The sequence below is a fragment of the Oncorhynchus tshawytscha genome, unplaced genomic scaffold (genome assembly GCF_018296145.1).
Source record: "Oncorhynchus tshawytscha isolate Ot180627B unplaced genomic scaffold, Otsh_v2.0 Un_contig_17898_pilon_pilon, whole genome shotgun sequence".
Lineage (NCBI taxonomy): Eukaryota > Metazoa > Chordata > Actinopteri > Salmoniformes > Salmonidae > Oncorhynchus > Oncorhynchus tshawytscha.
In genome coordinates, this window is record NW_024609341.1 from 120,001 (window position 1) to 142,163 (window position 22,163).

The window sequence follows — 22,163 nt, forward strand, 5'->3', positions numbered from 1 at the left end:
TTTTTAAATCATTTTATCATAGATTCGCAAGTGGCTAAATCTCACCGGAGAAATCATCTGAGCGCGGGGAAACAGCGCCCCCCTCTGTCTGAGTATGTGAAGTACATGTATCTGATGCTGTCTGGTCAAAAGGAGTACGACATGTTGCCGCCGTAGTGTTTGATTGATTGATGCCAGCAAGCGTTTGGCCTCCCTTAATATTAAATATATATCAAGGAATTAGCCAATCAGTGTTGAGCTGAACTCAACTGTGGGTTGTCCTAGCGCAGTAAAACTCCCCCCAAGGGAGGCTAGTTTGGATTTGGCTTCACACTGATCAAATCACATCCTAAGCAAAACTTCATCATTGTCAGAAAAAAGTGTCTGTTTCTGGCGTGCTTGTGTTGATGTCCTGCTGTAGCTAGCTTGTGTTGATGTCCTGCTGTAGCTAGCTTGTGTTGATGTCCTGCTGTAGCTAGCTTGTGTTGATGTCCTTCTGTAGCTAGCTTGTGTTGATGTCCTGCTGTAGCTAGCTTGTGTTGATGTCCTGCTGTAGCTAGCTTGTGTTGATGTCCTGCTGTAGCTAGCTTGTGTTGATGTCCTGCTTGTGTTGAGCTAGCTTGTGTTGATGTCTGTAGCTAGCTTGTGTTGATGTCCTGCTGTAGCTAGCTTGTGTTGATGTCCTTGTGTTGATGTCCTGCTGTAGCTAGCTTGTGTTGATGTCCTGCTGTAGCTAGCTTGTGTTGATGTCCTGCTGTGCTAGCTTGTGTTGATGTGCTGCTGTAGCTAGCTTGCTAAATCATCCCTTTCCTAGGCAATGGATGGAGATGGAGATTTGGACTTGTGGTTTTGACTTAATACTCTGTACATTACAATGACTATGACGGCGATTCTGATCTGACCATGAATTCATATAATGTGCCACTGTCCTGAGACGATTGAAGTTTAATTTGTAGCCTGGATGTAGCCTGATAGACTCATGTTAACTAGCTAGCTAACTTAGCTGCATGAGCTGTAGGTGTAGGTCCCAGTTGTTATTATTCAGGGACAAACCCACATTATTCATGTGAATAGTGAACGGTAAAGGGCTTTGTATTGAGAACTCCGTTGGTTATGTTAAAAACATTAGACTGAACTCCTTCAGTAGATTGACTTCAACATGAGGAGCAGCAAGCTGTAGAAGACACGGGTCAAGTATGTCTGGCCCAGGAAGCCGTAGAAGACACGGGTCAAGTATGTCTGGCCCAGGAAGCCGTAGAAGACACGGGTCAAGCATGTCTGGTCCAGGAAGCTGTAGAAGACACGGGTCAAGCATGTCTGGCCCAGGAAGCTGTAGAAGACACGGGTCAAGCATGTCTGGCCCAGGAAGCTGTAGAAGACACGGGTCAAGTATGTCTGGCCCAGGAAGCCGTAGAAGACACGGGTCAAGCATGTCTGGCCCAGGAAGCTGTAGAAGACACGGGTCAAGTATGTCTGGCCCAGGAAGCTGTAGAAGACACGGGTCAAGTATGTCTGGCCCAGGAAGCCGTAGAAGACACGGGTCAAGTATGTCTGGCCCAGGAAGCTGTAGAAGACACGGGTCAAGTATGTCTGGCCCAGGAAGCTGTAGAAGACACGGGTCAAGCATGTCTGGCCCAGGAAGCTGTAGAAGACACGGGTCAAGTATGTCTGGCCCAGGAAGCTGTAGAAGACACGGGTCAAGTATGTCTGGCCCAGGAAGCTGTAGAAGACACGGGTCAAGTATGTCTGGCCCAGGAAGCTGTAGAAGACACGGGTCAAGTATGTCTGGCCCAGGAAGCTGTAGAAGACACGGGTCAAGTATGTCTGGCCCAGGAAGCTGTAGAAGACACGGGTCAAGCATGTCTGCCCCAGGAAGCTGTAGAAGACACGGGTCAAGCATGTCTGGCCCAGGAAGCTGTAGAAGACACGGGTCAAGTATGTCTGCCCCAGGAAGCTGTAGAAGACACGGGTCAAGCATGTCTGCCCCAGGAAGCTGTAGAAGACACGGGTCAAGCATGTCTGCCCCAGGAAGCTGTAGAAGACACGGGTCAAGCATGTCTGCCCCAGGAAGCTGTAGAAGACACGGGTCAAGCATGTCTGCCCCAGGAAGCTGTAGAAGACACGGGTCAAGCATGTCTGGCCCAGCAAGCCGTAGAAGACACGGGTCAAGCATGTCTGGCCAAGTGGCCTCTTTAACATCAATAAATATGAGAACAACCAGAACCTCCCTAGTAGTGACTTGATAAAGACAGAACATCCAGAACCTCCCTAGTAGTGACTTGATAAAGACAGAACATCCAGAACCTCCCTAGTAGTGACTTGATGAAGACAGAACATTCAGAACCTCCGTAGTAGTGACACGATGAAGACAGAACCTCCAGAACCTCCCTAGTAGTGACACGATGAAGACAGAACCTCCTTAGTAGTGGCTTGATGAAGACAGAACATCCAGAACCTCCCTAGTAGTGACTTGATGAAGACATAACCTCCCTAGCAGTGATAGATGAAGAAAGAACATCCAGACCCTCCCTAGTAGTGACTTGATGAAGACAGAACATCCAGAACCTCCCTAGTAGTGACTTGATGAAGACAGAACATTCAGAACCTCCGTAGTAGTGGCTTGATGAAGACAGAACATCCAGAACCTCCCTAGTAGTGACTTGATGAAGACAGAACATTCAGAACCTCCGTAGTAGTGGCTTGATGAAGACAGAACATGCAGAACCTCCCTAGTAGTGACTTGAAGAAGACATAACCTCCCTAGCAGTGACTTGATGAAGACAGAACATCCAGACCCTCCCTAGCAGTGACTTGATGAAGACAGAACATCCAGAACCTCCCTAGTAGTGACTTGATGAAGACAGAACATCCAGAACCTCCTTAGTAGTGACTTGATGAAGACAGAACATCCAGAACCTCCTTAGTCATGACTTGATGAAGACAGAACATCCAGAACCTCCCTAGTGGTGACATGATGAAGACAGAACCTCCTTAGTAGTGGCTTGATGAAGACAGAACATCCAGAACCTCCCTGGTAGTGGCTTGATGAAGACAGAACATACAGAACCTCCCTAGTAGTGACTTGATAAAGACAGAACATCCAGAACCTCCCTAGTAGTGACTTGATAAAGACAGAACATCCAGAACCTCCCTAGTAGTGACTTGATAAAGACAGAACATCCAGAACCTCCCTAGTAGTGACTTGATGAAGACAGAACATTCAGAACCTCCGTAGTAGTGATTTGATGAAGACAGAACATCCAGAACCTCCCTAGTAGTGACACGATGAAGACAGAACCTCCTTAGTAGTGGCTTGATGAAGACAGAACATCCAGAACCTCCCTAGTAGTGACATGATGAAGACAGAACCTCCTTAGTAGTGGTTTGATGAAGACAGAACATCCAGAACCTCCCTAGTAGTGGCTTGATGAAGACAGAACATCCAGAACCTCCTTAGTAGTGACTTGATGAAGACTGAACATCCAGAACCTCCTTATTAGTGACTTGATGAGGACAGAACATCCAGAACCTCCCTAGTAGTGACTTGATGAAGACAGAACATCCAGAACCTCCTTAGTCGTGACTTGATGAAGACAGAACATCCAGAACCTCCCTAGTAGTGACTTGATGAAGACAGAACATCCAGAACCTCCTTAGTAGTGACTTGATGAAGACAGAACATCCAGAACCTCCCTAGTAGTGACTTGATGAAGACAGAACATCCAGAACCTCCTTAGTCGTGACTTGATGAAGACAGAACATCCAGAACCTCCCTAGTAGTGACTTGATGAAGACAGAACATCCAGAACCTCCTTAGTAGTGACTTGATGAAGACAGAACATCCAGAACCTCCCTAGTAGTGACTTGATGAAGACAGAACATCCAGAACCTCCCTAGTAGTGACTTGATGAAGACAGAACATCCAGAACCTCCCTAGTAGTGACTTGCCTTAGAGAGAACAGTGGGACACCATTTACAGTATCAGGTAAGTCTATGATTGAACAGCACCGTGCTTTAGAGATGCGCTTGTGTCATGAACAGTCTTCTCAGAGTTGTCCTCATGAACAGTCTTCTCAGAGTTGTCCTCATGAACAGTCTTCTCAGAGTTGTCCTCATGAACAGTTTTCTCAGAGTTGTCCTCATGAACAGTCTTCTCAGAGTTGTCCTCATGAACAGTCTTCTCAGAGTTGTCCTCATGAACAGTCTTCTCAGAGTTGTCCTCATGAACAGTCTTCTCAGAGTTGTCCTCATGAACAGTCTTCTCAGAGTTGTCCTCATGAACAGTCTTCTCAGAGTTGTCCTCATGAACAGTCTTCTCAGAGTTGTCCTTATTGCTGCGGTTTCCCCTTTCAGATAAACAGACTGCTGCAGTAACATGGTGGTAAAAGGTGTCAGTTATTGAGACATTTTGTCTGTTATTGTCACGTTCTGACCATAGTTCCTTTGTTATGTCTTTTAGTATTGGTCAGGGCGTGAGTTGGGTGGGTTGTCTATGTTCTTTTTTCTATGATTTGGGATTTCTGTGTTTGGCCTGGTATTGTTGTCAATCAGAGGCAGCTGTCAATCGTTGTCCCTGATTGAGAACCATACTTATGTAGCCTGGTTTCACTTTTGAGTTGTGGGTAGTTATTTTCTGTTCTGTGTTTTGGTTCACCGGTCAGGACTGTTCGTTTTGTCGGTTCATTCAGTGTTCCGTGTTGGGTATTTCTTATTAAAACAAGATGAACGCTGACCACGCTGCACCTTGGTCCTCTCCTTCATACGACGACCGTTATAGTATTGGAGCTCAATAGAACGACTGCTTCTTTTTGGTGATTTAATAACCTTCCAAAACATGGCTGGATCGCCACGAGGGTCAGACATTTAATTCATTCAATTGCTCTGTTTAGCCCTTTTAAACCTCTAGATCCAGTCTACCACTCAGCTTCTGTGTTAAAACCTCTAGATTCAGTCTACCACTCAGCCTCTGTGTTTAAACCTCTAGATTCAGTCTACCACTCAGCCTCTGTGTTTAAACCTCTAGATTCAGTCTACCACTCAGCCTCTGTGTTTAAACCTCTAGATTCAGTCTACCACTCAGTCCCTGTGTTTAAACCTCTAGATCCAGTCTACCACTCAGCTTCTGTGTTAAAACCTCTAGATTCAGTCTACCACTCAGCCTCTGTGTTTAAACCTCTAGATTCAGTCTACCACTCAGCTTCTGTGTTAAAACCTCTAGATTCAGTCTACCACTCAGCCTCTGTGTTTAAACCTCTAGATTCAGTCTACCACTCAGCCTCTGTGTTTAAACCTCTAGATTCAGTCTACCACTCAGTCCCTGTGTTTAAACCTCTAGATCCAGTCTACCACTCAGTCCCTGTGTTTAAACCTCTAGATCCAGTCTACCACTCAGTCCCTGTGTTTAAACCTCTAGATCCAGTCTACCACTCAGTCCCTGTGTTTAAACCTCTAGATCCAGTCTACCACTCAGCTTCTGTGTTAAAATCTCTAGATCCAGTCTACCACTCAGCCTTTGTTTCATAACTGGTAATAATTTCCGTACGTTCCACGGGTCTCCTCTGAGTTAAGACTGGTTGGTTCTAGAGGTTCCACGGGTCTCCTCTGAGTTATGACTGGTTGGTTCTAGAGGTTCCACAGGTCTCCTCTGAGTTAAGACTGGTTGGTTCTAGAGGTTCCACGGGTCTCCTCTGAGTTAAGACTGGTTGTTCTAGAGCAGTGGTTCCCAAACTTTTTATAGTCCCGTACCCCTTCAAACATTCAAACATTCAACCTCTAGCTGCGTACCCCCTCTAGCACCAGGGTCAGCTGTACCCCCTCTAGCACCAGGGTCAGCTGTGTACCCCCTCTAGCACCAGGGTCAGCTGTGTACCCCCTCTAGCACCAGGGTCAGCTGTACCCCTCTAGCACCAGGGTCAGCTGTACCCCCTCTAGCACCAGGGTCAGCACACTCTCAAATGTTGTTTTTTGCCATCATTATAAGCCTGCCACACACACACTATACAATAAATGTATTAAACATAAGAATGAGTGTGAGTTTTTGTCACAACCCGGCTCGTGGGAAGTGACTAAGAGCTCTTATAGGACCAGGGCACAAATAATAATATAATTATCATCAATCATTTTGATCTTTATTTAGCCATCTTACATATAAATCCTTATTTGTTCACTGAAAATGGTGAATAACTCACCACAGGTTAATGAGAAGGGTGTGCTTGAAAGGATGCACATAACTCTGCAGTGTTGGGTTGTATTGGAGAGAGTCTCCGTCTTAAATCATTTTCCACACACAGTCTGTGCCTGTATCTAGTGTTCATGGTAGTGAGGGCTGAGAATCCACTCTCACATGGGTACATGGTTACAAAGGGCATCAGTGTCTTAACAACGCGATTTACCAAGGCAGGATACTCTGAGCGCAGCCCAATCCAGAAATCTGGCAGTGGCTTCTGATTTAATTACATTTTCACAGAACTGCTTTTGCAATTTCGATGAGGCTCTCTTATTCAGATACCAGTAGGTGGACTGGAGGCAGGGCATGAAAGAGATAACAAATCCAGTTGTTTGTGTCATCCGTTTGGGGAAAGTACCTGCGTAATTGCGTACCCAACTCACTGAGGTGCTTCGTTATACCACATTTGACATTGTCCGTTACCTTGAGTTCATTTGCACCTAAAGAGCCTACGATGATGGAAAGACCTGTGTTGTCCTTGTTGACGCAGACAGAGAAGAGCTCCAACTTCTTAATCAGCCTCAATTTTGTCCCGCACATTGAATATAGTTGCGGAGAGTAATCCTAGATTCAGATCTTTCAGGCAAGAGAAAACATCACCCAGACAGGCCAGTCGTGTGAGAAACTCGTCATCGTGCTAGAGGTCAGACAAGTGAAAATGATGGTCAGTAAAGACCATTCTAAGCTTGACTCTCAATAAAAAAATTTAAAAGTCAATATTTTGCATTTTGATAACCAGCTATTGCTGCCTGCATTCCTTTGGCAGCAAGAGACATACTTGACCCGTCTCTTCTACGGCTTCCTGGGCCAGACATGATTGACCCGTCTCTTCTACTGCTTCCTGGGCCAGACATACTTGACCCGTCTCTTCTACTGCTTTGACCTGCATTCCTTTGGCAGCAAGAGCCTCTCGTGTGAGAAACTCGTCATCATGCAAGAGGTCAGACAAGTGAAAATGATGGTCAGTAAAGATCAATTTAAGCTTGTCTCTCAATTTAAAAAAAAATATGTGTCAATACTTTACCCCTTGATAACCTTGATAACCTTGATAACCAGCTCTTGCTGCCAAAGGCTTTCCTTTGAGCCTCTCGGTGTCACGGATCCCTCCAGAACTGTTGATTACACACCTGGTGCCCATTTCCCCAATGATAAATGTAAATGTGCCCTTTGTTTCCCCATTGGGCTGTCAATTATTGTTCTGTTGTCCGTTGGTTGTGTGAGTACCTGTGCCGTGTTTGTTTTGGCTCTCGTGTTGTGCGTTTGTGTTTTCGGGTCTCGCCCCGTTGTATGTATTCGAGGTACTCCTCGTTCTTTTGTTTGGGTCTCAACCCTGTGTTTTGTATTCGTGTTTGTATGGTCTTCGTCTCCGTGCCTTTACATGCTTGCTGTAATTTGATGCAATAAAAACAAACTATTACGCATTCCTGCGCCTGTCTCCCGATCCTTATACCAGCGTGACTCGGTGGAAGCTGCAGTGTACCCAAGTGGCGTCGGGAGCAACTGCTTGGATGCGCCTTACCACTCCACTATGTCTCCCTGTCATGGCTTTGCGCCATCAGTACAGATACCAACACATCTTGACCACCAAAGTCCATTTGATGTCACAAAGCTGTCCAGTATTTTTAAAATGTCCTCTCCTGTTGTCCTGGTTTCCAGTGGTTTGCAGAAGAGGATGTTTGCCTGTCCTAGCCAGTCGGTAGCTCACCATATAAGACGCTTCTAGCCCCTTCTTATTAATGGTATCTGTTGCCATTATACATGTCTTACTACTCGAAAGTCGTCTTAATTCTCGCTCAAAACTCCTGTGGCTTATTTTTCAAATGAGCATGTTTTGTTTCTAAATGTCTGTACAAGAGTGAAGGTTTCATCGAGTTGTGAGATAGTACTTCTGTACATATAACACACTGTGGCTGAGGAAAGGCACTATTCCCAACATAAGTGAACCCCAAATCAATGTAGTTATCATATTTGCGCCTATACGATGGTCCAACGTCCCAGTCTGTTGTTCGGTGCTTTCCTGGGTAAGAGGGCAGTAGCTCGTCGGCTGCATCAGATTCACAACTGTCAGTGCCCATGCTAGCTGGGTTAACAACAAATGTAGAATTACTGATGCTAGCTGGGTTAACAACAAATGTAGAATTACTGATGCTAGCTGGGTTAACAACAAATGTAGAATTACTGATGCTAGCTGGGTTAACAACAAATGTAGAATTACCGATACTAGCATTGGATGCGCTCGTGGAAGCAGAACAACTTGTGTCGTTGACAGGTGCAGGTGCAGTACAGCTGGTAGTAGCAGTATGATGTCCTAGTAGTAGTAGCAGTATGATGTCCTAGTAGTAGTAGCAGTATGATGTCCTAGTAGTAGTAGCAGTATGATGTCCTAGTGGTAGTAGCAGTATGATGTCCTAGTAGTAGTAGCAGTATGATGTCCTAGTAGTAGTAGCAGTATGATGTCCTAGTAGTAGTAGCAGTATGATGTCCTAGTAGTAGTAGCAGTATGATGTCCTAGTAGTAGTAGCAGTATGATGTCCTAGTAGTAGTAGCAGTATGATGTCCTAGTGGTAGTAGCAGTATGATGTCCTAGTAGTAGTAGCAGTATGATGTCCTAGTAGTAGTAGCAGTATGATGTCCTAGTAGTAGTAACAGTATGATGTCCTAGTAGTAGTAGCAGTATGATGTCCTAGTAGTAGTAGCAGTATGATGTAGTAGTAGTAGTAACAGTATGATGTCCTAGTAGTAGTAGCAGTATGATGTCCTAGTAGTAGTAGCAGTATGATGTCCTAGTAGTAGTAGCAGTATGATGTCCTAGTAGTAGTAACAGTATGATGTCCTAGTAGTAGTAGCAGTATGATGTCCTAGTAGTAGTAGCAGTATGATGTCCTAGTAGTAGTAGCAGTATGATGTCCTAGTAGTAGTAGCAGTATGATGTCCTAGTAGTAGTAGCAGTATGATGTCCTAGTAGTAGTAGCAGTATGATGTCCTAGTAGTAGTAGCAGTATGATGTCCTAGTAGTAGTAGCAGTATGATGTCCTAGTAGTAGTAGCAGTATGATGTCCTAGTAGTAGTAGCAGTATGATGTCCTAGTAGTAGTAGCAGTATGATGTTCTAGTAGTAGTAGCTGTACGATGTCCTAGTGGTAGTAGCCGTATGATGTCCTAGTAGTAGTAGCAGTATGATGTCCTAGTGGTAGTAGCAGTATGATGTCCTAGTGGTAGTAGCAGTATGATGTCCTAGTAGTAGTAGCAGTATGATGTCCTAGTGGTAGTAGCAGTATGATGTCCTAGTAGTAGTAGCAGTATGATGTCCTAGTAGTAGTAGCAGTATGATGTCCTAGTAGTAGTAGCAGTATGATGTCCTAGTAGTAGTAGCAGTATGATGTCCTAGTAGTAGTAGCAGTATGATGTCCTAGTAGTAGTAGCAGTATGATGTCCTAGTAGTAGTAGCAGTATGATGTCCTAGTAGTAGTAGCAGTATGATGTCCTAGTAGTAGTAGCAGTATGATGTCCTAGTAGTAGTAGCAGTATGATGTAGTAGTAGTAGTAGCAGTATGATGTCCTAGTAGTAGTAGCAGTATGATGTAGTAGTAGTAGTAGCAGTATGATGTCCTAGTAGTAGTAGCAGTATGATGTAGTAGTAGTAGTAACAGTATGATGTCCTAGTAGTAGTAGCAGTATGATGTAGTAGTAGTAGTAGCAGTATGATGTCCTAGTAGTAGTAGCAGTATGATGTCCTAGTAGTAGTAGCAGTATGATGTCCTAGTAGTAGTAGCAGTATGATGTCCTAGTGGTAGTAGCAGTATGATGTCCTAGTAGTAGTAGCAGTATGATGTAGTAGTAGCAGTATGATGTCCTAGTAGTAGTAGCAGTATGATGTCCTAGTAGTAGTAGCAGTATGATGTCCTAGTAGTAGTAGCAGTATGATGTCCTAGTAGTAGTAGCAGTATGATGTCCTAGTAGTAGTAGCAGTATGATGTCCTAGTAGTAGTAGCAGTATGATGTCCTAGTAGTAGTAGCAGTATGATGTAGTAGTAGCAGTATGATGTCCTAGTAGTAGTAGCAGTATGATGTCCTAGTAGTAGTAGCAGTATGATGTCCTAGTAGTAGTAGCAGTATGATGTCCTAGTAGTAGCAGTATGATGTCCTAATAGTAGTAGCAGTATGATGTCCTAGTAGTAGTAGCAGTATGATGTCCTAGTAGTAGTAGCAGTATGATGTCCTAGTAGTAGTAGCAGTATGATGTCCATTAGTAGTAGTAGCAGTATGATGTCCTAGTAGTAGTAGCAGTATGATGTCCTAGTAGTAGTAGCAGTATGATGTCCTAGTAGTAGTAGCATGATGGTCCTAGTAGTAGTAGTGCAGCTTCGTTTGATATCCTAGTAGTAGTAGCAGTATGATGTCCTAGTAGTAGTAGCAGTGATGATGTCCTAGTAGTAGTAGCAGTATGATGTCCTAGTAGTAGTAGCAGTATGATGTCCTAGTAGTAGTAGCAGTATGATGTCCTAGTAGTAGTAGCAGTATGATGTCCTAGTAGTAGTAGCAGTATGATGTCCTAGTAGTAGTAGCAGTATGATGTCCTAGTGGTAGTAGCAGTACTACCAGTAGAGCTGGTATGTGTCTCCATGGACGAGTGCCTTAGTTTTTTTTAAACAATTATCCATTTTCAAGCAAACGGAATGAGCAGCAGCTTCGTTTGACTACATATGGACCATTAGTGCAGCTTCGTTTGACTACATATGGACCGTTAGTTAGTTTGCATATGGACCATTAGTCGTTTGACTACATATGGACCATTAGTGCAGCTTCGTTTGACTACATATGGACCATTAGTGCAGCTTGGACCGTTTGACTGACTACATATGGACCATTAGTGCAGCTTCGTTTGACTACATATGGACCATTAGTGCAGCTTCGTTTGACTACATATGGACCATTAGTGCAGCTTCGTTTGACTACATATGGACCATTAGTGCAGCTTCGTTTGACTACATATGGACCATTAGTGCAGCTTCGTTTGACTACATATGGACCATTAGTGCAGCTTCGTTTGACTACATATGGACCATTAGTGCAGCTTCGTTTGACTACATATGGACCATTAGTGCAGCTTCGTTTGACTACATATGGACCATTAGTGGAATTCCCAAGAGAAGGTAAAGGTTCAAATAATTGGATATTCCTTATTTGACATTGTGTTATTTCGCTGAACACTAGATGGTTTCATTTTATTTTGGCCAGTGAAACGAGGCTACTCAGTGGAGAGAGAGAGAACTCACCCAAATGTTTAGTCCTGTTGGAAAATATAAATGGACTGTTTGAAAATGTGAAGAATTTAATCAAAATAAAATTTAAATTGTGAATCACATTTTTATTTGGTGTACCCCCAGGATGTTCCAGCATCCTAAACCACCCGAGGAGAAAACTCACGCAATCCTTCCAAATATGAATTAACTGGGCACAACATCCACAACCTTGGCCATCACTTCTTTTTGACGAATGTCATTCATTTAGGAACACACACGTATTTATATTAGGTCATCTTTTTGTTCATAAACCATCTTCCCTTTTTTTTACTGTTATGTTATTTTTGTGTATATTTCTGTATAGTTTTGAGTTCGGTGTAATGAAGTTGACCTGGTTAACCCAGGTAGGGAAGCTGGGGAGGGAGAATGTCCGAGAAAGGAACCACAATGACGTCTCCTCCACCACGGCCTCCAAGACAATATAAATACTGTCCCTACCAGGTAGAAAACATGACAACCTACCAAACCAACCCGCAAGGTAAGCAGCCTAATCTGCAATCTTGGTTGTAGTATCACAACAGGTCTCTCTTACAAAATAGATTTATGATCACCTGTAGCGTGTAGTCTATAGGATTAGATAAGGCTGACCTAAATCAGTTATCTGACTGTAATTTATTCTTTCCAGGTGAACTGTGATATTTTCGCATTACTATTCAAACTGAAGAAAGACAAATCTCCCGGAGCCAATATGAAGTTCAGCACCGTCCAACTCGTAGCCGCTGTGGTAGTGGTGATGAGCGTCTGTCTGCTGCGCGAATCCGTGGCGCATTCCATCCATCGCCCGCTCAGCGCCCCCTGCACAGCGCGGATACCGACACCATGGTGCAGCTGGTGGCTCAACATGTAAGTTACTTTATCATATTTCATATTCCATTACGGCTTATAATTGTAGGACTAAACTAAATATATTCTATTTGTAGAACTAGTAGCCTATTATTTAGTCCTTTTATTCGGGTTTATTTAATTATGATTATGACTTTAAAAAGCCTAATGATGCCATTCCTGTCTGTTTCAACAGGCGCAAAGTTCTGACATCGATACTGACACTAAACTGATGCCAGACATCGATACTAAAAAGGTCTGTCTATTAAACCAATGAGTAATGTCACGTTCATCCATGTCTAGTCTACATTATTTTACAGCTTGGTGTGAAATGGTATTTAGTTTAGTGTTGTATTTTCTATTTCTACCGCCTGATGCAGCTGTAGGCAATACTAACCATATCATACTAATGAATTGATGCCTTTGAACTGAACTTTGAACTGATGTCTCCAACGGCAGAACCACAGAGACATCTGCTGCCTGCATGCTAACATCCTGGACTTCTACCTGAGTAACATCCTGACCACTAAGGAGAAGCAGGACAAGCATCATCCTAAACTCCCTGCCCTGAAGGAAGACCTGGCCCGAGTCAGCAGAGACCTGAAGGAACACGGCTGTGTAAGTTTTCCTCTCTGTCATCTGCTTCACCTACACTCCTTTGTTTCATCCCCTTCTCTCTTCATCCATTCTTTACCTTTTCAACACCTTCCAATGTGTCTGTCTGTCTGTCTCTCTCTCTCTCTCTCTCTCTGTCTCTCTCTCTCTCTCTCTCTCTTCCTCTTCCTCTTCCTCCTCTCTCTCTTAGTCAGAGATCTTAAGTGTGATATTGTGTAGAGATGGTGTTTATATCAGAGAAAGTGACTGATTTTCTCTCTTTCTTCAAGGCTATTAAACACTACAATGACCACCACCACAGCATTGCTTTCCGCAAGAAGTTGTCCGAGGTAATTCTCCAGGATACCCTGTTCAGACTTGATCATTTTCATACTTGTCACAAAGAAACACGATAAACAAAGTTATGAACAAGAGTTAATGCATGAATCAAAGTGAAAATGAATCCATTGTACATTTGATTGAATGTGATCTTTGTCTAAAACCTCCATTGTTTTTGGTTTGTTGTTTCAGATGGAGGAGGGGAAAGGGATCAAGAAAGCCATTGGAGAGATTGACATCCTCTTCACCTTCCTGAAAGACTTCTGTGTGCACGCCTAGATCCAACATCATCCTATATCATCACATAGAGATGTACATCTAGATCCAACATCATCCTATATCATCACATAGAGATGTACATCTAGATCCAACATCATCCTATATCATCACATAGAGATGTACATCTAGATCCAACATCATCCTATATCATCACATAGAGATGTACATCTAGATCCAACACATCCTATATCATCACATAGAGATGTACATCTAGATCCAACACATCCTATATCATCACATAGAGATGTACATCTAGATCCAACATCATCCTATATCATCACATAGAGATGTACATCTAGATCCAACATCATCCTATATCACCACATAGAGATGTACATCTAGATCCAACACATCCTATATCATCACATAGAGATGTACATCTAGATCCAACACATCCTATATCATCACATAGAGATGTACATCTAGATCCAACATCATCCTATATCATCACACAGAGATGTACATCTAGATCCAACATCATCCTATATCATCACATAGAGATGTACATCTAGATCTAGATCCAACATCATCCTATATCATCACATAGAGATGTACATCTAGATCCAACACATCTATATCACATAGAGATGTACATCTAGATCCAACATCATCCTATATCATCACTTAGAGATGTACATCTAGATCCAACACATCCTATATCATCACATAGAGATGTACATCTAGATCCAACACATCCTATATCATCACATAGAGATGTACATCTAGATCCAACATCATCCTATATCATCACATAGAGATGTACATCTAGATCCAACATCATCCTATATCATCACATAGAGATGTACATCTAGATCCAACATCATCCTATATCACCACATAGAGATGTACATCTAGATCCAACATCATCCTATATCACCACATAGAGATGTACATCTAGATCACATAGAGAACATCTAGATCCTATATCACACATAGAGATGTACATCTAGGTTTTAGTCATGCTATGTTTCTGTACCTTATATCCTATAAGGATATTGTGTGTTATTTTTGTATTCATTTTGCATTGCTTATTTATTATTGATCTATTTATTGTTGTTACTAAGCAACATGCAAACTGGTGAAATGTATTTCAAATGCGTCCTGATTCTGTTGACATCAGATGTGCAGGGTCTTGAGCATTTCATATGTAGCCCCATGGTGGCCCTTACTGTCTACATCTTGTGCTGGACACAATAATAATACTAGATTTATTTATCTTTTTGGAGAATATATTTAAACAGAGAATTTATTGCATTTTTAAGTTATTATCATTGTTTTAATGATGATGAAATGTTTAAGTTATAATTACATCTATTGAGCAAATGTGTATTTTACTATAAAGTGATTGTGTTTATAGAGGAAGTGAATGCAGCTGTCTGTAACATGGGGAAAGTATTGAATTTACCACAGTGTTTGTAACCTAAGATTCCTAAAATAAAACACTTTTCAAAAACACATTCTTCTTGTCAAATATATTATTGTCTTTACACAGTGTACGTTATAGACTTAGACAGACGTGGAATAACTTTAAATGTGTACAGCAGTAGTTATATAGGAGGAGTCTTGACTAGAATACAGTAGTTATATAGGAGGAGTCTTGACTAGAATACAGTAGTTATATAGGAAGAGTCTTGACTAGAATACAGTAGTTATATAGAGGAGTCTTGACTAGAATACAGTAGTTATATAGGAGGAGTCTTGACTAGAATACAGTAGTTATATAGGAGGAGTCTTGACTAGAATACAGTAGTTATATAGGAGGAGTCTTGACTAGAATACAGTAGTTATATAGGAGGAGTCTTGACTAGAATACAGTAGTTATATAGGAGGAGTCTTGACTAGAATACAGTAGTTATATAGGAGGAGTCTTGACTAGAATACAGTAGTTATATAGGAGGAGTCTTGACTAGAATACAGTAGTTATATAGGAGGAGTCTTGACTAGAATACAGTAGTTATATAGGAGGAGTCTTGACTAGAATACAGTAGTTATATAGGAGGAGTCTTGACTAGAATACAGTAGTTATATAGGAGGAGTCTTGACTAGAATACAGTAGTTATATAGGAGGAGTCTTGACTAGAATACAGTAGTTATATAGGAGGAGTCTTGACTAGAATACAGTAGTTATATAGGAGGAGTCTTGACTAGAATACAGTAGTTATATTGGAGGAGTCTTGACTAGAATACAGTAGTTATATAGGAGGAGTCTTGACTAGAATACAGTAGTTATATAGGAGGAGTCTTGACTAGAATACAGTAGTTATATAGGAGGAGTCTTGACTAGAATACAGTAGTTATATAGGAGGAGTCTTGACTAGAATACAGTAGTTATATAGGAGGAGTCTTGACTAGAATACAGTAGTTATATAGGAGGAGTCTTGACTAGAATACAGTTATATAGAGTCTTGACTAGCAGTAGTTATATAGGAGGAGTCTTGACTAGAATACAGTAGTTATATAGGAGGAGTCTTGACTAGAATACAGTAGTTATATAGGAGGAGTCTTGACTAGAATACAGTAGTTATATAGGAGGAGTCTTGACTAGAAACAGTAGTTATATAGGAGGAGTCTTGACTAGAATACAGTAGTTATATAGGAGGAGTCTTGACTAGAATACAGTAGTTATATAGGAGGAGTCTTGACTAGAATACAGTAGTTATATAGGAGGAGTCTTGACTAGAATACAGTAGTTATATAGGAGGAGTCTTGACTAGAATACAGTAGTTATATAGGAGGAGTCTTGACTAGAATACAGTAGTTATATAGGAGGAGTCTTGACTAGAATACAGTAGTTATATAGGAGGAGTCTTGACTAGAATACAGTAGTTATATAGGAGGAGTCTTGACTAGAATACAGTAGTTATATAGGAGGAGTCTTGACTAGAATACAGTAGTTATATAGGAGGAGTCTTGACTAGAATACAGTATAGACTTAGACAGCAGTAGTTATATAGGAGGAGTCTTGACTAGAATACAGTAGTTATATAGGAGGAGTCTTGACTAGAATACAGTAGTTATATAGGAGGAGTCTTGACTAGAATACAGTAGTTATATAGGAGGAGTCTTGACTAGAATACAGTAGTTATATAGGAGGAGCCTTGACTAGAATACAGTAGTTATATAGGAGGAGTCTTGACTAGAATACAGTAGTTATATAGGAGGAGTCTTGACTAGAATACAGTAGTTATATAGGAGGAGTCTTGACTAGAATACAGTAGTTATATAGGAGGAGTCTTGACTAGAATACAGTAGTTATATAGGAGGAGCCTTGACTAGAATACAGTAGTTATATAGGAGGAGCCTTGACTAGAATACAGTAGTTATATAGGAGGAGTCTTGACTAGAGTACAGTAGTTATATAGGAGGAGTCTTGACTAGAATACAGTAGTTATATAGGAGGAGCCTTGACTAGAATACAGTAGTTATATTGGAGGAGTCTTGACTAGAATACAGTAGTTATATAGGAGGAGTCTTGACTAGAATACAGTAGTTATATAGGAGGAGTCTTGACTAGAATACAGTAGTTATATAGGAGGAGTCTTGACTAGAATACAGTAGTTATATAGGAGGAGTCTTGACTAGAATACAGTAGTTATATAGGAGGAGTCTTGACTAGAATACAGTAGTTATATAGGAGGAGCCTTGACTAGAATACAGTATAGACTTAGACAGCAGTAATAATATAGGAGGAGTCTTGACTAGAATACAGTAGTTATATAGGAGGAGTCTTGACTAGAATACAGTAGTTATATAGGAGGAGTCTTGACTAGAATACAGTAGTTATATAGGAGGAGTCTTGACTAGAAAACAGTAGTTATATAGGAGGAGTCTTGACTAGAATACAGTAGTTATATAGGAGGAGTCTTGACTAGAATACAGTAGTTATATAGGAGGAGTCTTGACTAGAATACAGTAGTTATATAGGAGGAGTCTTGACTAGAATACAGTAGTTATATAGGAGGAGCCTTGACTAGAATACAGTAGTTATATAGGAGGAGTCTTGACTAGAATACAGTAGTTATATAGGAGGAGTCTTGACTAGAATACAGTAGTTATATAGGAGGAGTCTTGACTAGAATACAGTATAGACTTAGACAGCAGAAGTTACAGTGTACGTTATTGACTGAGACAGAGGAAGAATATCTTTATTTTTCCAGAAAGATCTTTAGACGCTGAACATACAAACAACATTAAATTCACACATTCAGCACACAACTGTTTTTCCCATAGAAATACATTGTTCACTGTGTACAGCGACCACACAGCAAGGTTTAAGGGTGAATTCATCAATAAATGGTTCCTAAATTGATTGGGCCAGTTTCCTGGAGATTCTCCATTGAGTCCAGTACTAGACTTAATCTGAGTCTGGAAAACATCTACAGACTGTTGATATTGAAATAGGAACACTTTTCAGTAAAATTACACAGGCAATTTAGGCCTTCATTGTTATAGCAAACAATATATAATAAGTCTCAAATCAGTGAGAGTTGATGACAGAAGCAGAAGGGCTGTCATTATGCTCTGAAAACATTATCTAAACCTTGGATGGTCGTTACTGAGGGAGTCTGGAACATATTATCTAAACCTTGGATGGTGTTTACTGAGGGAGTCTGGAACATATTATCTACACCTTGGATGGTGTTTACTGAGGGAGTCTGGAACATATTATCTACACCTTGGATGGTCGTTACTGAGGGAGTCTGGAACATACAATAACATTAACTATCGTTGACGCGTGTGTGTCTCCAAGTGTGTGTTTGTGTGTGTGTCTGCATGTGTGTGTACTTGTGTTTCTGTCTGCATGTCTATGTGTGTGTGTGTGTGTGTGTGTGTGTGTCTCCATGTGTGTGTGTGGGTGTGGGTGTGTGAGGGTGTGTTGGTGCATGAGTGTGTGTATGGTGTCATGCAGAAAGCATGCTCCAACAGTGGGATTGTCCAATCAGGAAGTTTACCTGCTTCCCCAGTTCAGGTAAATGACAACATGATGACACCTGAGACAGGTAAACACTTACTTCCTGGTTCCTCTCTGCTCTTCTCTGCTCCACAGGCAGGCCAGGGGAAGTAACTGGCGGAGGTTTGGCCTGGGGGCGTGGCCGGGGGCGTGGCCGGGGGCGTGGCCGGGCCAGGTTCTTGTATTCCACCTCTGGAGTGTTTAAGGTGATGAAACACAGACAGAGAGATAAAGACCTGGAGTTTTTACAGCTATTTCCTGTTCCACATCAGCAGAGGAAACGGAGGATGTATCTTCCTGAGAATTACCCAGAATTACCCCATGGTGACAGTGACTGTGACCCCCCCCCCACCACACCTCTCAGCTCCTAACTGTGACCCCCACCACCACCACCACCTCTCAGCTCCTGACTGTGACCCCCCCACCACCACACCTCTCAACTCCTAACTGTGACCCCCCACTATGGTGACAATACAATGTTCTGACTAGATCTATCTAATGTAACAGACTATACAATGTTCTGACTAGATCTATCTAATGTAACAGACTATATAATGTTCTGACTAGATCTATCTAATGTAACAGACTATATAATGTTCTGACTAGATATATCTAATGTAACAGACTATATAATGTTCTGACTAGATCTATCTAATGTAACAGACTATACAATGTTCTGACTAGATATATCTAATGTAACAGACTATATAATGTTCTGACTAGATCTATCTAATGTAACAGACTATATAATGTTCTGACTAGATCTATCTAATGTAACAGACTATATAATGTTCTGACTAGATATATCTAATGTAACAGACTATACAATGTTCTGACTAGATATATCTAATGTAACAGACTATATAATGTTCTGACTAGATATATCTAATGTAACAGACTATACAATGTTCTGACTAGATATATCTAATGTAACAGACTATATAAGGTTCTGTCTAGATATATCTAATGTAACAGACTATACAATGTTCTGACTAGATATATCTAATGTAACAGACTATATAATGTTCTGACTAGATCTATCTAATGTAACAGACTATACAACCCAGTTCTGACTAGATATATCTAATGTAACAGACTATATAATGTTCTGACTAGATATACCCAGTTCTAATGTAACAGACTATAGTAATGTTCTGACTAGATATAGTTCTAATGTAACAGACTATATAATGTTCTGTCTAGATATACCCAGTTCTAATGTAACAGACTATATAATGTTCTGTCTAGATATATCTAATGTAACAGACTATATAATGTTCTGACTAGTTCTTATCCAGAGAGACATTACCTGTTCTTATGACAGAGGTCTAACCCAGTTCTTATGGGACAGTCAGAGGCATCTTGTGCACTATGCAGTAACCCTGACAGAGACCTAACCCAGTTCTTATGCCAGAGTCTAACCTGTTCTTATGGAGGTCTAACCCAGTACTGATGACAGAGTTCTAACCCAGTTCTGATGGCCAGAGGTCTAACCCAGTTCTGATGACAGAGGTCTAACCCAGTTCTTATGGCCAGAGGTCTAACCCAGTTCTGATGACAGAGGTCTAACCCAGTTCTTATGACAGAGGTCTAACCCAGTTCTGATGGCCAGTGACCTAACCCAGTTCTTATGACAGAGGTCTAACCCAGTTCTTATGACAGAGGTCTAACCCAGTTCTTATGACAGAGGTCTAACCCAGTTCTTATGACAGAGGACTAACCCTGTTCTTATGATAGAGGCCTAACCCAGAGGTCTAACCCATTTCTTATGGTCAGAGGTCTAACCCAGTTCTTATGCCAGAGGTCTAACCCAGTTCTTATGACAGAGGTCTAACCCAGTTCTGATGACAGAGGTCTAACCCAGTTCTGATGATAGAGGTCTAACCCAGTTCTTATGACAGAGGTCTAACCCAGTTCTTATGACAGAGGTCTAACCCAGTTCTTATGACAGAGGACTAACCCTGTTCTTATGATAGAGGCCTAACCCAGAGGTCTAACCCAGTTCTTATGGCCAGAGGTCTAACCCAGTTCTTATGGCCAGAGGTCTAACCCAGTTCTTATGACAGAGGTCTAACCCAGTTCTTATGGACAGAGGACTAACCCAGTTCTTATGGACAGAGGTCTAACCCAGTTCTTATGGACAGAGGTCTAACCCAGTTCTTATGACAGAGGTCTAACCCAGTTCTTATGGACAGAGGACTAACCCAGTTCTTATGTAGAGGTCCAACCTGTTCTTATGCCAGAGGTCCAACCTGTTCTTATGCCAGAGGTCTAACCCTGTTCTGATTCTTATGCAGAGGAAGACAGAGGTCTTAATGGCCCCAGCCTTCTTATGAATGATGAATTTTCAATTTTTTTTTTTTTTTTTTTAACATCTAGATACAGAAAAGTTCTTGCTGACTGAGAGAACTAAAGGTCTTTGTAGGGCTTTGGAGGAAGTTCAGTGAATGATGATTGATAAGCAATCTTTCCTGAAACCTGAAGACTTGTGTTTGCTCTCTGAGGTAAGTTCCCAGAGCTAATGCCTAGGCTTTAGCTCAGTGGGCTATCATTGTATTTTGCTCCACAGACGACCAGGGTTTAAATGCAGTTGGTCACAGTAGCAGGTCAAATGATTTGATCTCCACCTTCTCCATATGGTTCAATGTCCAACGGATGGAGGTTTTTAACCCTTTAAAACCGTACAACACACCGTTGAATGTTCTGACTGGAACTCAGCTGAACTCTTCAGTCAGTCGTCAGAACCAGTTTGTCTCTGACCATTTGACTCATAGAGTACTTAGATTGGAGCCGAAAGGCGACGTGCAGACGTCTACAACTCCACCTATCTGGGTCAGACCCGACCTAGCAGTGGTGAACCATGTAGGAGGATGACCTGGTTTAAGTGGGCAACGCAGATCAGGGGGAGAGAGCAGAGTTGCTAACTCATCCTACCCAGGGATGAACAGAACCAACCTCTTCCAGTAAGTGCCAGACAACTTACGGGGCCTGAACGAACCCCATTGGACCTGGGGACCAACAGTGAGGGACAGAGAGTGGAGGACACGGCAAAAGCTTTGGAGTTTGTTAGAGACCATTGCTGCTCCATTACAGTTTCCTCCTCCACAAAACCACTGTTAGCTTGATGCACCAGAGAGGAGAGACAGATGTGTCAGCAAGAGATTTTCTGCATTCCTGCAGTTTGTTATTGTCTGTATTAAACCAGAGTGATGATGATGATGATGTTGTATCGTATGAATGATATCAGTAAAATGCTTAATTGAGTGTTTTACATTTATGACACAAATAAACAATGTTTTAAAACAAATAATGAATCAATCCCTCCTCAGTAGTAGAATCATTACAAGTCATAAAAACAAAAATTGAATCGTCTTATCTAAATAATTTCCCAGAAAGGGCATATTAACTATGATATTACAATAAAGTTTAGAAAGTAGGCTGTTAAAGCACACGAGTGGGTCAGGTTCACATTTAGTAGAGAGGAGCACCGTTTAGAAGCCTACAGAACAGCAGTTATCAAGAAGATACTGGATGTAGAGCATCAGATACTCAGAGACGCATCTCTTCCTTAACCTCAATGGAACTACAGCTGCTTGACGGGGAATAGCCCCAATCATGAACCTTCAACCTCGTTTTATCCATCCAGTAATCTCGAAGTGGTAAACCTCTAG

At 41.7% G+C, this 22,163-nt stretch overlaps 1 long non-coding RNA gene across 1 annotated transcript; it reads left to right on the forward strand.

The window, feature by feature from the left end:
* The first annotated feature begins 3,835 nt into the window (after positions 1–3,835).
* Positions 3,836–12,321, forward strand: LOC121844630. The gene is made up of 3 exons (XR_006082087.1): positions 3,836–3,964; positions 11,812–11,985; positions 12,133–12,321. It is a non-coding gene; the product is annotated as an uncharacterized LOC121844630 (long non-coding RNA).
* The last annotated feature ends 9,842 nt before the right edge of the window (positions 12,322–22,163 follow it).